The sequence below is a fragment of the Panulirus ornatus genome, chromosome 20 (genome assembly GCF_036320965.1).
Source record: "Panulirus ornatus isolate Po-2019 chromosome 20, ASM3632096v1, whole genome shotgun sequence".
NCBI classification, from domain to species: domain Eukaryota; kingdom Metazoa; phylum Arthropoda; class Malacostraca; order Decapoda; family Palinuridae; genus Panulirus; species Panulirus ornatus.
In genome coordinates this window covers 67,636,970-67,651,461 of record NC_092243.1, presented here as the reverse complement: position 1 = coordinate 67,651,461, position 14,492 = coordinate 67,636,970, and the positions used below count along the sequence as shown (strand labels likewise).

Genomic DNA, 14,492 nt, shown 5'->3' with positions numbered 1-14,492 from the left:
CCTGAGTCAACTGCTCCAGTGCGACTCTCCCTCTGTCCTCACTCCCTCTCCTCTCACCCACCCACCTCCCTCCCTCTCTCCTTCCCTTCTCGTCTTACGCCTCAAGACGGTGGTGTGCCGTGAGGGCCGTGGTTGTAGCCGTGAACGCCCGCCTGACAGAGGCTGGCTGTTTGGTTGGTTCCTGCCAGCCCGACACATGCTCTTGACCTCCTCTTCCCCCCCTCCGCAGCACCCACCACACATGTACACACAGACACTCTCTCTCTCTCCCAGCCTCACCTTGTGGACCTCCAGCCTGGCGCTGGTAAGACTTGTTTTTCCCCCAGAATTCCGCCCGAACCATCTTCCGGTGATTGGTTTCTGTCATTCGCCAACTGTGATCCCTTGAGAATTACTCTCCCGGGGGGGCCTTGAGGGCGAGACAGCTGTGTAAAAGTGATAACACTGACGTGTATCATGATAGACTTTGCAACAAGGGTGTTGAGTCCCTTATATACTGGATGAGACAGAGGTCTCTGGTGCTGGAGATCCCATACGATGCAACAGCCTAGGGGAAAAAAAAAGACTATCAGAACAGCCACTGACATTCCGATACCCTTTAACCCAGCATCATCATCACCCTTTATACTGAACCATATCTATCTATCTATATCTATCTATCTATCTATATCTATCTATCTATCTATCTATCTATCTCTCTCTCTCTCTCTCTCTCTCTCTCTCTCTCTCTCTCTCTCTCTCTCTCTCTATATATATATATATATATATATATATATATATATATATATATATATATATATATATAATGTGTGTGTGTGTTTGTTGTATAAAAGGGGGGTAGGAAGTCTCACCTTGGCTGGAGTTGGTGTGGTGGGCTCTGGTCGCCCCAGCAGTGTGCCACTTTACACCCAGTCCTCCCCGGCTTGACTGACTGTCGACATTTTGGGGGGGTTGAGATAACCGGCTGGGCCTGTTCTGTGGGCACCTCGGTGTGTGTGTGTGTGTGAATGACGGGTGGATAGCGAGGGGGGAAGAAAAAAAAAAAGGTCAGAATGTGCAGGTGGGTGGGCGAGTGGTTCTAAGCCATCGCAAATGGCAGCCCAAATGAAGACTTTCAGGAAGAGGAAGATGGTGAAGAGTGTTGTATGTATGTTCTGTACTGATAACAATGGGTACGACTTGATCACGATGGAGCACGGCCTTACGACCCTTCATGACTGCGGTACGACCCCTGGATGCGATGATCTAGGCTTTTTTGTAAGGGTCAGGTCAGGTGTGGCTAAGGCCGCCATACCCACGGGTCGTACATAACGTTAAGTGCTCGAGGGACGCACCGTCGTCAAGGTGTCTTACCGTCGTGGACGAGGGACGCACCGTCGTCGTCAAGGTGTCGTACCGTCGTGCTGGTGGGATGAACCAGGTGGCTGGGACGCCACATACACAGGAGAGGGAAGTTGTGAGGAAGCCGCGAGGAGGAGGAGGAGGAGGAGGAGCAGGCACCACGACCGGTCGCCTGAGCCCCCGGCTGCCCTGTGGTCGGTGTTGCTCCTCAGGAGACCGACGGACCTGCAACCGGACCCCTCTTGCGGTCACACCGTCGCCGGGATTCCTGCGTCCGTGCGCTCTCTCTCTCTCTCTCTCTCTCTCTCTCTCTCTGGGGTAGGCAGTGGGCAGCGCTACATACCAGGCGACGGCCTCTTCCCTGCACTAGGTCCACTCGGGCATCGTGGGAGGTTAGTGACGGCTGGGCTGGTGCTTGGGGAGTTGAAGCCAGCGCTTGCAGTGGGCTGTCAGGTTGCACTCTATTGGCCCAGGTGGTCTTGTCTTGTCTCTCCACTTTACCTGCACGAGGGCTACTGACACTCAGTCCACAGACGCACAGTTCCTCCTCCACCGTCCCACACGTATCGCTTGACGATGCGTGTCTCGCACACGATTCGTTCCTTGTAACCCCTAGATGTCCCGGCGATGAACGCCACGCGCTCGACCTGCCTTCCCACAATGCCTCATCTTGGGCACACTCTGTCTGTTTGTCTGTCTGTCTATATATCTGCCTAGCTGTCTCCTAAGACCTTTCGAACTGCAATGAATGTACCAGTTACTCGGCATTTTTAAACCAGCCTCACACGCACACAGCTGACTTGGGCAGCCTCACACACACACACATCCAATGCCTGACTTCGGCTGCCACTCTGCTGATGGCCAGAACCCGGGCTGGCCCCCTGGTGGTGGTGATACTTGCTCTAGCGATAAGATAACTTTTTCTTCGCCAGAAACATCACCAGTTCACTTACCTCCCGGGATGGATCGGTCGGTGTGTGGAGGTGTGTGTGTGGGTGTAGGTAAGTTCCATCCATCGGGAGGTAGCGTGAGTGCGTCTCCCCATAATAGAAACTGCTGGCGAGCCATTTTTACTGATGTATATCCCGTGGACGCGGGGGAGAGGATGTGGGGATTGTTTGTTGCCTCTCCCTGGGCAGTGTCCCTTCAATCAGGCCGTACTCGCTCGCTGCTGTGACTCACCCCATTTGTCGAACGAACCCCTCGTGCACCTCACCTCACCTCGCCTCCCTTCCCTCCCGCGGGCTCGCGCCCCGCCGTCATCTCTCGACGACGACCCACCACACCAGAGGTCTGCACTTTAACATACTCTCTAGACCTCCTCCTCCCCCCCCCCCCCACTCAGCCAAGCTTAACTGTATCACCCTCCTATGGCCGTGTATTGCCCCCACCGTACGCTCTTATACTGGCCTCCAACCCACCCCCACTAACCATGTATGTACCTTTTGCGCTCACTGATCTGCTTTGTCTGTATACCACTATGTTCGTATGCACCGCATTCCTCCCACGTTTCTTCCGCTCCAAATGCCCTCCTCCTCCTCCTCCTCCTCCTGTTCGCATCTTCCTCCCCTCTCTAATCGTCCCTCCTTCCCCCCGTCGCTCCACCCCACTGTTAGCAAGGATGATTAATGGTTTATGTCCAGCCACCTGGACTTGGATATACTCCCCAACCTCCCTTTATGTAGTAATCTTAGCCCTCCCCAGTAATCCAAGACCTGAATGACTCCCCAGTAATCCAAGACCTGGGTAACCTCCTATCCTCCCCAGTAATCCTTAACCCCCAGTAATCCTAGATCTAAATAACCTCCGATCCTGCCCAGTAATCCTAGAGGTTGGATACACTTCTGTGGTGTCATTTAAGCCATGATACTCGTTCTCAAGTGTTGCCTGGCTTCGTCAGCCAGGAGCCGACGCTGCCTGCCGCTGTAATCATCGCATTAAGCAACTGGCCTGGCCTGGCCTCCGCTGAGGTAACAGCGGTCGACCCACGGCTTCGCTGAACCCCCCAGCAGGGTCACGCGGTCCACCAGCATGAGAAGTAAAGTTTAGAGACTCTCCGCTTTAGACCCTAACAAGCCACTTTTTCACCTTAATGAAGGAGGACCCCCCGCCGCCTGGCGATGTCCGCCAGTCGACAGCGCCTCCTCTCGGTTCACTCTTCGAGCTGTGTTCTCCGAGGGAACACCACCCCCTCTTGACCTTACTCTGGCCGCCCTCACACCCCCTTGACATCTGCCAGGCCGAGGCAGTCAGGCAGCCACTCTGCCTCAGGCAAGTGCACCACCACCACCGCCCTGGTGCTTGAAGTCCTGAGTAATGTGACATCAGACTCCAGGAGCGTTTGGGGCACCTCCTCCGTCAGTAGGAATCCCCCCATGCGACTCCTGACGTGTCATCTCTCCAGCAGTTCTCTGTGGGGGCCCACATATCCGACGTGTGGGGGGGACATCGCTACCGTCATTCTCGAAAAGCAGCTTGAACTATGGGACGTGCAGCCCCGCGGGATCCAGCATCACAGCAGAGGACAGCGGCACTTGGCTCCTCCCCTTTAGAAGACCCACGAGACTCGCTCGCCACATTCCCATACGGGACGTGTCTGCCTTGCCTCCTCCCACCCATACCAGCACCGCGGGACTCCTGCCGTGCAAGCAACCCCAACATCTCTCTTGAGCTCGCCTCCATACCACAATCCACCATCATGTTCATGGTTTGTTGTTGTTGGTAGTGAGTTTCGCTTCCACCCTAGTCTTGTGTCCAACGTCGCTGGAGGGCTGGTACACTTACCAGGCAAAGGTATCCATCCATCCACTCGGTTCGATAAAACTGCAAACGAAATGATTTAAACACACACACACACACACACACACACACACACACACACACACACACACACACACACACACAGGCCTGATAATACAATTAAGATTAGTGCTTATCAGATAAAAATATAGTACTGGGAGTAAGAGGTAGATAAGGGAAGATCTCGGCGCCCCGTGTATCCCCTGGACGACCCTTGAGCGCGACGGCATGACCCCGGTGGGGTATGATGGCACCGTAATTACACCGGGGCCTGTGAGGGGGTCAGGTCAAAGGCCACGCCCTGATAACGGAGGGGGTCGTGCCGTACGCGGATGGTGGTGGTGGTGTGTTACGAAGGTCCAGGTTATCAGCCAGAGGGCTACCAGAATCTCTGATACAAGCGGGGTCAAGGCAGCGCTGTAGCAGAGGGCCAAGTGGTGGTGGCGCCCCTCCGTGATAGTGGGGTTGGAAAAAGATCACACCATCAGGATCGTTCTCGTAGGTAGGGCTGGGTGGCTGGCTCCTCCCAGGTCTAGCATTCTGCCTCTCTCTCTCTCTCTCTCTCTCTCTCTCTCTCTCTCTCTCTCTCTCTCTCTCTCTCTCGTGACGTGTGTGTGCATGTGTGTGGGTGTGCCTGCCTGCCAGCGCGCTTGTTGACTGCGTGGTGACAAGTGGCGTGTAATTCCCCCCCCCCCTCCCGACCAAATACCAAGGTCATATAGTCAACTATGGACACACCCCCGTTCCCCTCGCCCCCACGACCCCTTTGAACTGCACCCTCTTCCCCTCCACTTTCCCCCCAGCGTCTTGCCCCGGCTCTGACATTTAATTTTCCTCTCATATCATGAGGTCAGGACTAATTTTATTTTTTCTTCTTTTTGGGCTTCTGCTTTTTATGATTAAGCCGCGCTGTGTCTTCGTGCGTTTGTCGGTGAGCCGCGTTGTTTGTTGGTGAGCCACGCCATATGCTGGTTTGTTTGTTGGTGAGCCACGACATATGCTGGTTTGTTTGTTGGTGAGCCACGCCATATGCTGGTTTGTGTGTTGGTGGGCCGTGTCGTATGCTCGTTTGTGTGTTGGTGAGCCATGTCGTATGCTCGTTTGTGTGTTGGTGAGCCACGTAGTAGTTACGCTGTCTGTACGCGGGTTTGTTGGTGAGCCACGTCGTATGTTCGTTTGTGTGTTGGTGAGCCACGTTGTTTGTCCGTTTGTGTGTTGGTGAGCCACGTAGTAGTTACGCTGTCTGTACGTTGGTTTGTTGGTGAGCCACGTACGTTTGTCTGTTTGTGTGTTGGTGAGCCACGTATGTCTGTTTGTGTGTTGGTGAGCCACGTATGTTTGTCTGTTTGTGTGTTGGTGAGCCACGTATGTTTGTTCGTGTGTGTGTTGGTGAGCCACGTATGTTTGTTCGTGTGTGTGTTGGTGAGCCACGTATGTTTGTTCGTGTGTGTGTTGGTGAGCCACGTATGTTTGTTCGTGTGTGTGTTGGTGAGCCACGTATGTTTGTTCGTTTGTGTGTTGGTGAGCCACGTAGTAGTACGCTGTCTGTTGGTGAGCCACGTATGTTTGTTCGTTTGTGTGTTGGTGAGCCACGTAGTAGTTACGCTGTCTGTACGTTGGTTTGTTGGTGAGCCACGTATGTTTGTCTGTTTGTGTGTTTGTGAGCCACGTATGTTTGTTCGTGTGTGTGTTGGTGAGTCACGTATGTTTGTTCGTGTGTGTGTTGGTGAGCCACGTATGTTTGTTCGTGTGTGTGTTGGTGAGCCACGTATGTTTGTTCGTGTGTGTGTTGGTGAGCCACGTATGTTTGTTCGTGTGTGTGTTGGTGAGCCACGTATGTTTGTCTGTTTGTGTGTTGGTGAGCCACGTATGTTTGTTCGTGTGTGTGTTGGTGAGCCACGTATGTTTGTTCGTGTGTGTGTTGGTGAGCCACGTATGTTTGTTCGTGTGTGTGTTGGTGAGCCACGTATGTTTGTCTGTTTGTGTGTTGGTGAGCCACGTATGTTTGTCTGTCTGTGCGTTGGTTTGTTGTTGAGCCACACATTGTTGATAAAATGGACCGTGTGTACTTACTGTAATACGAGTCCCATGTGTGTTCATTGTTGATGAAGAACACGTGTGTGTGTTCATTGTTGATGAAGAACACGTGTGTGTGTGTGTGTTCATTGTTCTAAAACACCTGCGTTTTTCTCTTTATTTATGATTAAGTGCACTTGTGTACCTTCATTGTGGGAACGTTCGTGAGTGAACTTTTACGTTCGTTATGGAAACTTTCGTGAGTGAACCTTTACGTTCGTTATGGAAGCGTTTGTGAGTGAACTTTTACGTTCGCTATGGAACCTTTCGTGAGTGAACTTTTACATAAAAGTTCGTAATGGAAACTTTCGTGAGCGAGCTTTTGCGTTCGTTATGGAAACTTTCGTGAGTTAACTTTTACGTAAAAGTTCGTTGTGGAAACTTTCGTGAGTGAACTTTTACGTTCATTATGGAAACATTCGTGGGTGAACTTTTAGAAAATCACCGCACAGCTTCACTGTTGATAAAAGAAACCCATTGTGTGTGTTCAGAGATGATTAAAAACCATTTATGTTTATCGATCTTAAAGCTAAAAACCATTTATGTTTATCGAACTTAAAGTTAAAAACCATTTATTTTTATCGAACTTAAAGTTAAAAACCATTTATGTTTATCGAACTTAAAGCTAAAAACCATTTATGTTTATCGATCTTAAAGCTAAAAACCATTTATGTTTATCGATCTTAAAGGTAAAAACCATTTATGTTTATCGATCTTAAAGCTAAAAACCATTTATGTTAATCGAACTTAAAGCTAAAAACCATTTATGTTTATCGATCTTAAAGCTAAAAACCATTTATGTTTATCGATCTTAAAGGTAAAAACCATTTATGTTTATCGATCTTAAAGCTAAAAACCATTTATGTTTATCGATCTTAAAGCTAAAAACCATTTATGTTTATCGATCTTAAAGGTAAAAACCATTTATGTTTATCGATCTTAAAGCTAAAAACCATTTATGTTTATCGAACTTAAAGCCCTTCTCGTATGTTCATTATTGATCATTAATGATCTTGATAACCCTTGTGTCTGCACACTGTTCTTATAAAGTGTTAAGTTAAACTAAATACCGTATATATTCGTAGTTCATTGTAAAAACCACATTGTATAGTCATGGGTGACATTTGGAAAGGAAAAATGCCATGTATGTAAACTGTTGATTATTATAACCATTAGCTCAATGTTGATCATAAAAAAATGCTTCGTGTATGTTCATGGTTGCTCAACAAAACCACCATATGGTATGTTCATGATTGGTGATAAAAACCACCATATGGTATGTTCATGATTGGTGATAAAAACCACCATATGGTATGTTCATGATTGGTGATAAAAACCACCATATGGTATGTTCATGATTGGTGATAAAAACCACCATATGGTATGTTCATGATTGGTGATAAAAACCACCATATGGTATGTTCATGATTGGTGATAAAAACCACCATATGGTATGTTCATGATTGGTGATAAAAACCACCATATGGTATGTTCACGGTTGACGATAAAACCTTTATAAAAACCTTATGGTACATGTTCATGTTCGTGCATAATGGTACATGTTCATGTTCGCGCATAAAAACCACCGTACAGTATGGTGTATGTTCATGGTTGCTCATAAAAGAACCATTGGTACATTCTTCTATAACTCCAGAAATTATGGAAATTCATACCTTACATTGTAAAAGGTTTTCGAAAGGTAATAATGTGTAGGAAGGAGACTATGATGGTACCAGCCAGGTCGACATGATTGGAATATTTTGGTGATGTGAGTTGAGCTCAGTTTGTATAATATGAGGTCGCTTCCTCAAGTAGAAATTGGAATCGTCTATATTTCAACTGTAGTTGAATATATATATATATATATATATATATATATATATATATATATATATATATATATATATATATATATATATATATGTGTGTGTGTGTGTGTGTATGTTCTATGAAGGTGCGCGTTCATATGCACTTTATTCGTATATATATATATATATATATATATATATATATATATATATATATATATATATATATATATATATATATATATATATGTGTGTGTGTGTGTGTGTGTGTGTTGGTAGACGCTGGACGGTGGTACACCATTGTTTTAAGATATAAGTAACTTTATTAAGTACTGGCACCTGATAAGGTGGATTGTCTCCACGAAACATGTCGTGCCACAGGTATAGAAAAATCCCGCGTTGAAATAAAATCGTATTGGAACTCCCACTGAAGTGCGATTTCACCTTCGTGTAGTTATACATACATACATTAACATCTCCTGTAAATGTCGAGTAGGAATTGAGGTCATTGGTGAATTTCTTATAAGTAGTGACATTTGATCTGTGGTGTGAGTGAGGACTCCGGTGCGCAGCGGAAGACAAGGGTATTATTGATCCCTCCCCATCTCGTGTGGACCGTCCCTCCCCTCCGTCCGCCCGTTCGTTCCTCCCTCTTCGTGGTGTTGGCCGCGCTCGCTCCTCGCGAAAGTTTTGTGTGGCAAACACCGTTCAACGCGAGAGTGAGAGGTGGAGGAGGAGGAGGATGCGTTCCACCGTGTAAGTGGGTTTGTGTTTTGTTTTCTTCCCCCGTTTTCGGATATGCCCGCAAGAGCGAGTAATTTATCGTTGGCGCGCAAAAGGTGTATTAGATCACTGGTTCGTATCATTTTTTTTTTTTTTTTTTTTCATCTTTCGGTGGCATGCAGCAAGGAATTTCATGTATGTGGCCGAGTAGGGGAGAATGGCGTTTAGTTTGTATTTTGTGTTTATGTGGCTTAGCCAGCTCGGAGAGTTGACCAACGTGTGTTTGGGTGATTTACGTCTTGGGTAGACGGACGGTGAACAACAGTAAAGTGAATGGAGAGATGCGCGGAGGATTTGAAAGCGATTTTATTACGGTATGAAGATAAATGTGGCTTGATTAGTGTTATTGATCCTTGTTTATTGTACTGTATTTGAGATTGTAAAAAAAAAGATCATTTCGCTGTTTTTAAAGGTTCAATATTTGTTTTGTATGATTGCACAATATAGTTTACCATGTCTTGATTGTTCGTATTCCAATCATCTAAAGTATTGTCTGGCAAATGGTTAACATAGGATTCCCGCGTGTGGCGAGGCCAATCGCTGATGTACTTGGTACCTCCGTGGTGTGACGGTTGGCGTTCCTGACCGTGACGCATTCACGGGTCCGCCTACGGTCGAGCATGGCATAGGTTCGAATCTTGGCTGCGGCAGTCGGTCCACAGTCAACCTAGCTGTTCATCCGCCCCTAGAGATTGGTGTATGGAATGGCTACCTTGCTCAGGCTAATATATATATATATATATATATATATATATATATATATATATATATATATATATATATATATATATATATATATTTATATATAATATGTAGTGAATGACATGGCATTACTTGTGCCTCAGTTGCCAGTGCCGTCTCAGCTAACATAAATATATGTGACTCAGTAATTCGTAATGGTTGTTGTGTGCACCCTGGGCATAAGAGCGCACGAAAGGTGCGGGACCTGGCCCTCAGTGGTGTATTGACATTACAAATCAATTTATGGTTATGATACGTCATTTTTGGAGTAGCCATAGTACATTACAGAGGGGGAATGACTTAACGTGTTAAGTGTTGACCCGATCCTGTTGTTCAACCCCTGGCTGGGCCTGGTGATTGTGGTGGGTGGTGGGGGCAGAGAGGGGTCAGTCATGTAAAGGGGTCTGCTGCTTTCGTGTGTGTGTGTGTGTGTGTGTGTGTGTGAGAGAGAGAGAGAGAGAGAGAGAGAGAGAGAGAGAGAGAGAGAGAGAGAGAGAGAGGTGGTTCGTTCTGGGGTTGGGTCAGGTCATAGGCCAAGGTCGGAGGGGGAGGGTGTTAATATCGACTTTCTTCGGGTTACCAGCAGAGGCGCCGCCACCACCACACGAGAGACATCTGCTCTCGACACGGCGGTTGGTACGAACTTGGTGCGCTGGGCTGTGTTGCGGCGATGCAAGGGAGGGAGGGAGGGAAAAAATCACACGGATCTCTCTCTCTCTCTCTCTCTCTCTCTCTCTCTCTCTCTCTCTCTCTCTCTCTCTCTCTCTCTCTCTCTCTCTCGTGCATCCTGCTGAGGTAGTGAGCAGGTGTAGGCACCAGCCCCTCTCAGTCAACCACCTTACCTGTGTGGCCTCATCAGCTTAACAGTAATTGACGTGGTAAGGCCAACGGAACCTAACCTGCTGAGTATTTTTTTTCTTGTGTGTGTGTGTGTGTGTGTGTGTGTGTGTGTGTATACGTATGTATGTGTGTGTGTGTATACGTATGTGTATGTGTGTGTGTGTGTGTGTGTGTGTGTGTGTGTGTGTGTGTGTCCTCCTCCACTGTACATATTCTTACCTCCCCTGCCTACGTCCACAGTAACTGCAGGGCATGTGATTATACCGCCAGGAAACAGTTCAGCACGTACTGCAAAATGATTGCGCACCGAAGGACCTCCAGTCGAGAGAACCGATTGCCTTAAGAATTTCAGTTTGTATCCAAGGACAGCGGCTCCTCCTCCTCCTCCCCTTTCCTCCCTCTCGACCATCCAGATCTGTTCAGCGTCTCCGGCCCAGAGAGAATGCGCCACTGTAGCATGACACGCGGGAAATTTCTCTGACATAGTACAGACAATGTACATGGCAAGTGTGTGTGTGTGTGTGTGTGTGTGTGTGTGTCAGTGGTAATATTGGGTGTGTATTGAAACACTTTGAGGTGTCGCCATAGCCTCGTTGAGGAACGCCTTGTTCAATACGACCCACCTCTCTAGTCGTGTGGAACTTCATCAGTAACAACCCCTCACCAAACTCGGGCCCCGTTGAGTGGTGGAGGAGGAGGAGGAGGAGGAGGCGTGTGTGCGTGGTTGCGTATCCGGCAGTCGTGTGACGACCCCCCCATCTCTAATGTCACGTCCACACCCACGCCCACACTTACGGCTGCAAGTCGAGTCATCTGGGTTTGACTGTCAAGGAGTGTGACCCGTCTTCCATCATTGCCCATCTGTTTCGACACGAAATTATCTATTATTTATGTTAATGATGGTGAGGTATGTTTTTTTTTTTGTGAGGGATGGGGTGGGGGGGGCGTTTTCCGCGTACGGAGGTGAGGCTCGGAACAGACTGAGTGATAATGGCCATTATCCGGTCACTCCAGCACCGTTGCTGTCAATGCGTGAAAGCCAGAGCCCTCGTATCCGCAGCCAAGCCCCACAGACCTTCCCCTGGTTTTCACTGACTGCTCCGTATTCTCTGATGGCTCAGTCCATTCACAGCGCGTCGCCTTCCCTCCCCCTTGCATACCATATTGCTCCATTTCCCTCATGTCTCATGCACGCCTCACGTCCTCCCCTGTGGGTTCAGGCCCCCGAGCACCCAGGGTGTCTCTCGCTACCTCCTCCCACCATCTGCTCGGTTTCCCCCCCTTCTCCTCGTTCCCTGGACTCTCCCACACAGCATGTATACCCTGTGAGTCAACCTCTCCTCACTCATCCTCTCCACATGGCCAAACCATTTCAGCGCACCTTCTTCATTTCTCTCGTTCACACTTTTATTACTACCATTCTGTCATCCCATCTCACACCACGTATTGTCTTAGGATATCTGCTTTTCCAATACATTTACATTTTTTTTTTCTACAGGTCAGCCCACGCCTCGCATGTTGGCAACAACATCGGGATTTCTGTACCAACACACACACACACACACACACACACACACACACATTATGTTTCTATGATAAAATGCCATTTTCTTGAGTCTATTTTGAAACCGTGCATAATTTAACATCAGTTTCGTGGTGGGGACGACCACGTACGACTCTTTCCCGTCTTAATGTCTTAAAACCACGGGTTTTTTTTTTCCATTTTTTTATTTTAACAGATGGCCGTGAATTAATCTCGGATGAGGAAGTAACTCGGAAGTAAACTTTAATTGTGTGATCTGCCAGACACGTGTGCTACATCTTGTGCCTGAGCCATTGGGGGTCTCCTTGTGTGTGTGTGTGTGTGTGTGTGTGTGGCAACAGGAGAGACAGTATAGCACCCCAGGGCGGTGGGAACCCCTCCTTTCCTCCCACGAGGGTAAGATGAGCGTGTGAATCCCCGGGGGCCGTCGCGGTAGACTAAATATACACTGGTGGTGCATGGCGGCCTTGCGTCTCGTGGGTGTTGGACGAGCGCCACTCACCCCGTTATACAAGCGTCGCCTCCTGTGTGCCGATGGTTAGTGTGTGTGCGGCTGGCTGTCCCCTGTAGTCTCCTCCTCCTCCCTCACCACCCCACCCGAGCTGTGTTATATATACTACTCCTGTTTACACCGGGAGCCCCGCGAGTAACTTGACTGATCGTAACCAGATGTGCCGTTCGACAGACACACAAGAGTGGTTTTGTATTTTGGGCGTTGCGGGGGCGGGGGGTCGTGAGCAGTGGTCGGAAGGGCTGCGTGGCTGGCTGTCTTGAGGAGAAGCAGCGATGCGTTTGGTGTGTCATGAGCGAGGGATTGATGTCGTCAGGCGCAGGAATGTGCCAAGACGCCTGCGCATTTTCCGTGTGTTCGCCCGTACGAACTGGCGGCTCGTCTCGAGACTCCCGGGGAGGCCGTGCCACAGTCCCCTGGTTCCTGGATCAGCGGCGACGCGTCCCTGCCTCATTAGTAGGCGTTTGTCAGATGGTATCTTACCACACCAGAAGATAATGTGATGAACCATCAGACGGGCATAGCTTAAGCACGACGGTTCGAAGCTTCGTTTGATCCGAAGAGGAAGTGTGAAGTTAAAGTTCATGCCATGATACGGTAAGGGTCGTCTGCACACGCTAAAGAGGGTTAAGCTAATGATCGCAAAGGTGATACGATTACCATCGTAAAATCAAACAGAAGAAGAAGAAGGAGGACGGATACGAGCGCCTCCTCCAGCGCAGAGCTACGTAGTGGCGGGACCTTTGACCCCTCTCGTCCGACTCGATGGTGTGGACTGTTATGTGCCGTACATACAGAGCGAAGAGGCGGAGGTCGTCAAGGCTCGATCTCAAGAGAGTCTTCTCCCTGCCTGAGCGATAATGTTGTGGGACTCGATCTCGAGGAGACATGTAGCAGACGAACTCGATCTGCAGAAGACCTCAAGGCTCGATCTCAAGAGAGTCTTCTCCCTGCCTGGGCGATGAGGTTGTGGGGCTCGATCTCGAGGAGAAGACAGGGAGCAGACGGACTCGATCTGCAGAAGACCTCGGTGCACCTTGGCCTCGATGTTCTGCGGACATGTCATGTATGGACTCCCGAACTCCGTCTCACGAAGACTCGTTGCTAATAGACTCGATCTAAAAGAAAATGGCCCATGGACTATTTCTTAAGAAGGCTCATTTTAATAGGTCTCCAAGTGGTGGATGGATGGCTTAATGAGGCATTTGCTATGTGTTTACGGTGGCCAGTGTGTAAGCAAGAAGGAATACAACAACAGTGTTTATGTTCCTTGGTTAACGTAGCTCCTTGGCCGCTACCTGGAGCTGAGGACCAAGCGGTGGTCGTGGTTGGTCTTCCTGGAATATGTACTTTAGGAAGCCATATTTGCTTTCTGTGTTAGAGTCCGTCTGGTGTGTGTGTGAGTGTGTGTGTCAGGATGGTTGGGGAAGCCATAGTTTGCCCAGTGTTAATCACCTATTTGTACTCTACGGGGGAGGCAGTCTTGTAAACGTTCGTAGGGGAACACCCCAATCACTTGAACATTCTCTTCTGTCATACGTCTTAAGGTTTTTCTATGTTGTGTGCATTTCCCATGTCTTCAGTCACTGTCTTCCATTCATCCATTATCCCTTTGCTATAAAAAGTACTTCTTCACATTTTTTTTTTTTCAAACAGCTTTCTTATTTTTATTTCCATGGCACTTCCTGTGGTTACTGTGTCCCCACATCTCTTCGAAGAGCTGTTCACTGTCCACGTCGTGAGTGTTGTTATAACCAAAGGTTGTGATCAGGTTACACCTCACTGTTTGTATATATGTGCTGGGGGTAAGCTGGGGTAAGCCATGTCTTTGTTTGGGGGGCGAGACCTTTGTTTGTGTGTTGCGGAGGGCGCTGTCCAATGTTGTGAACGTGTAGTGTAGTGTAGGGGGTTTGGTCGGTCTTGTCCGAGAGCTTGCGTACACCAGACTTGACGGTACGGTTTTGTTATTGGGCGACGGTGCGGCCCCTGAGCACGACGGTACGACCAGTGAGCACGACGGTACGACCCTTGAGCACGACTGTATAACCTT

General features: G+C 48.6%; 1 protein-coding gene across 10 annotated transcripts in view; it reads left to right on the top strand.

Moving 5' to 3' along the window:
- Positions 1–14,492, top strand: part of LOC139756091 (phosphatidylcholine:ceramide cholinephosphotransferase 2-like) — a 396,755-nt gene that overhangs the window by 314,445 nt on the left and 67,818 nt on the right. The gene's annotated exons all lie outside the window — the stretch shown is intronic.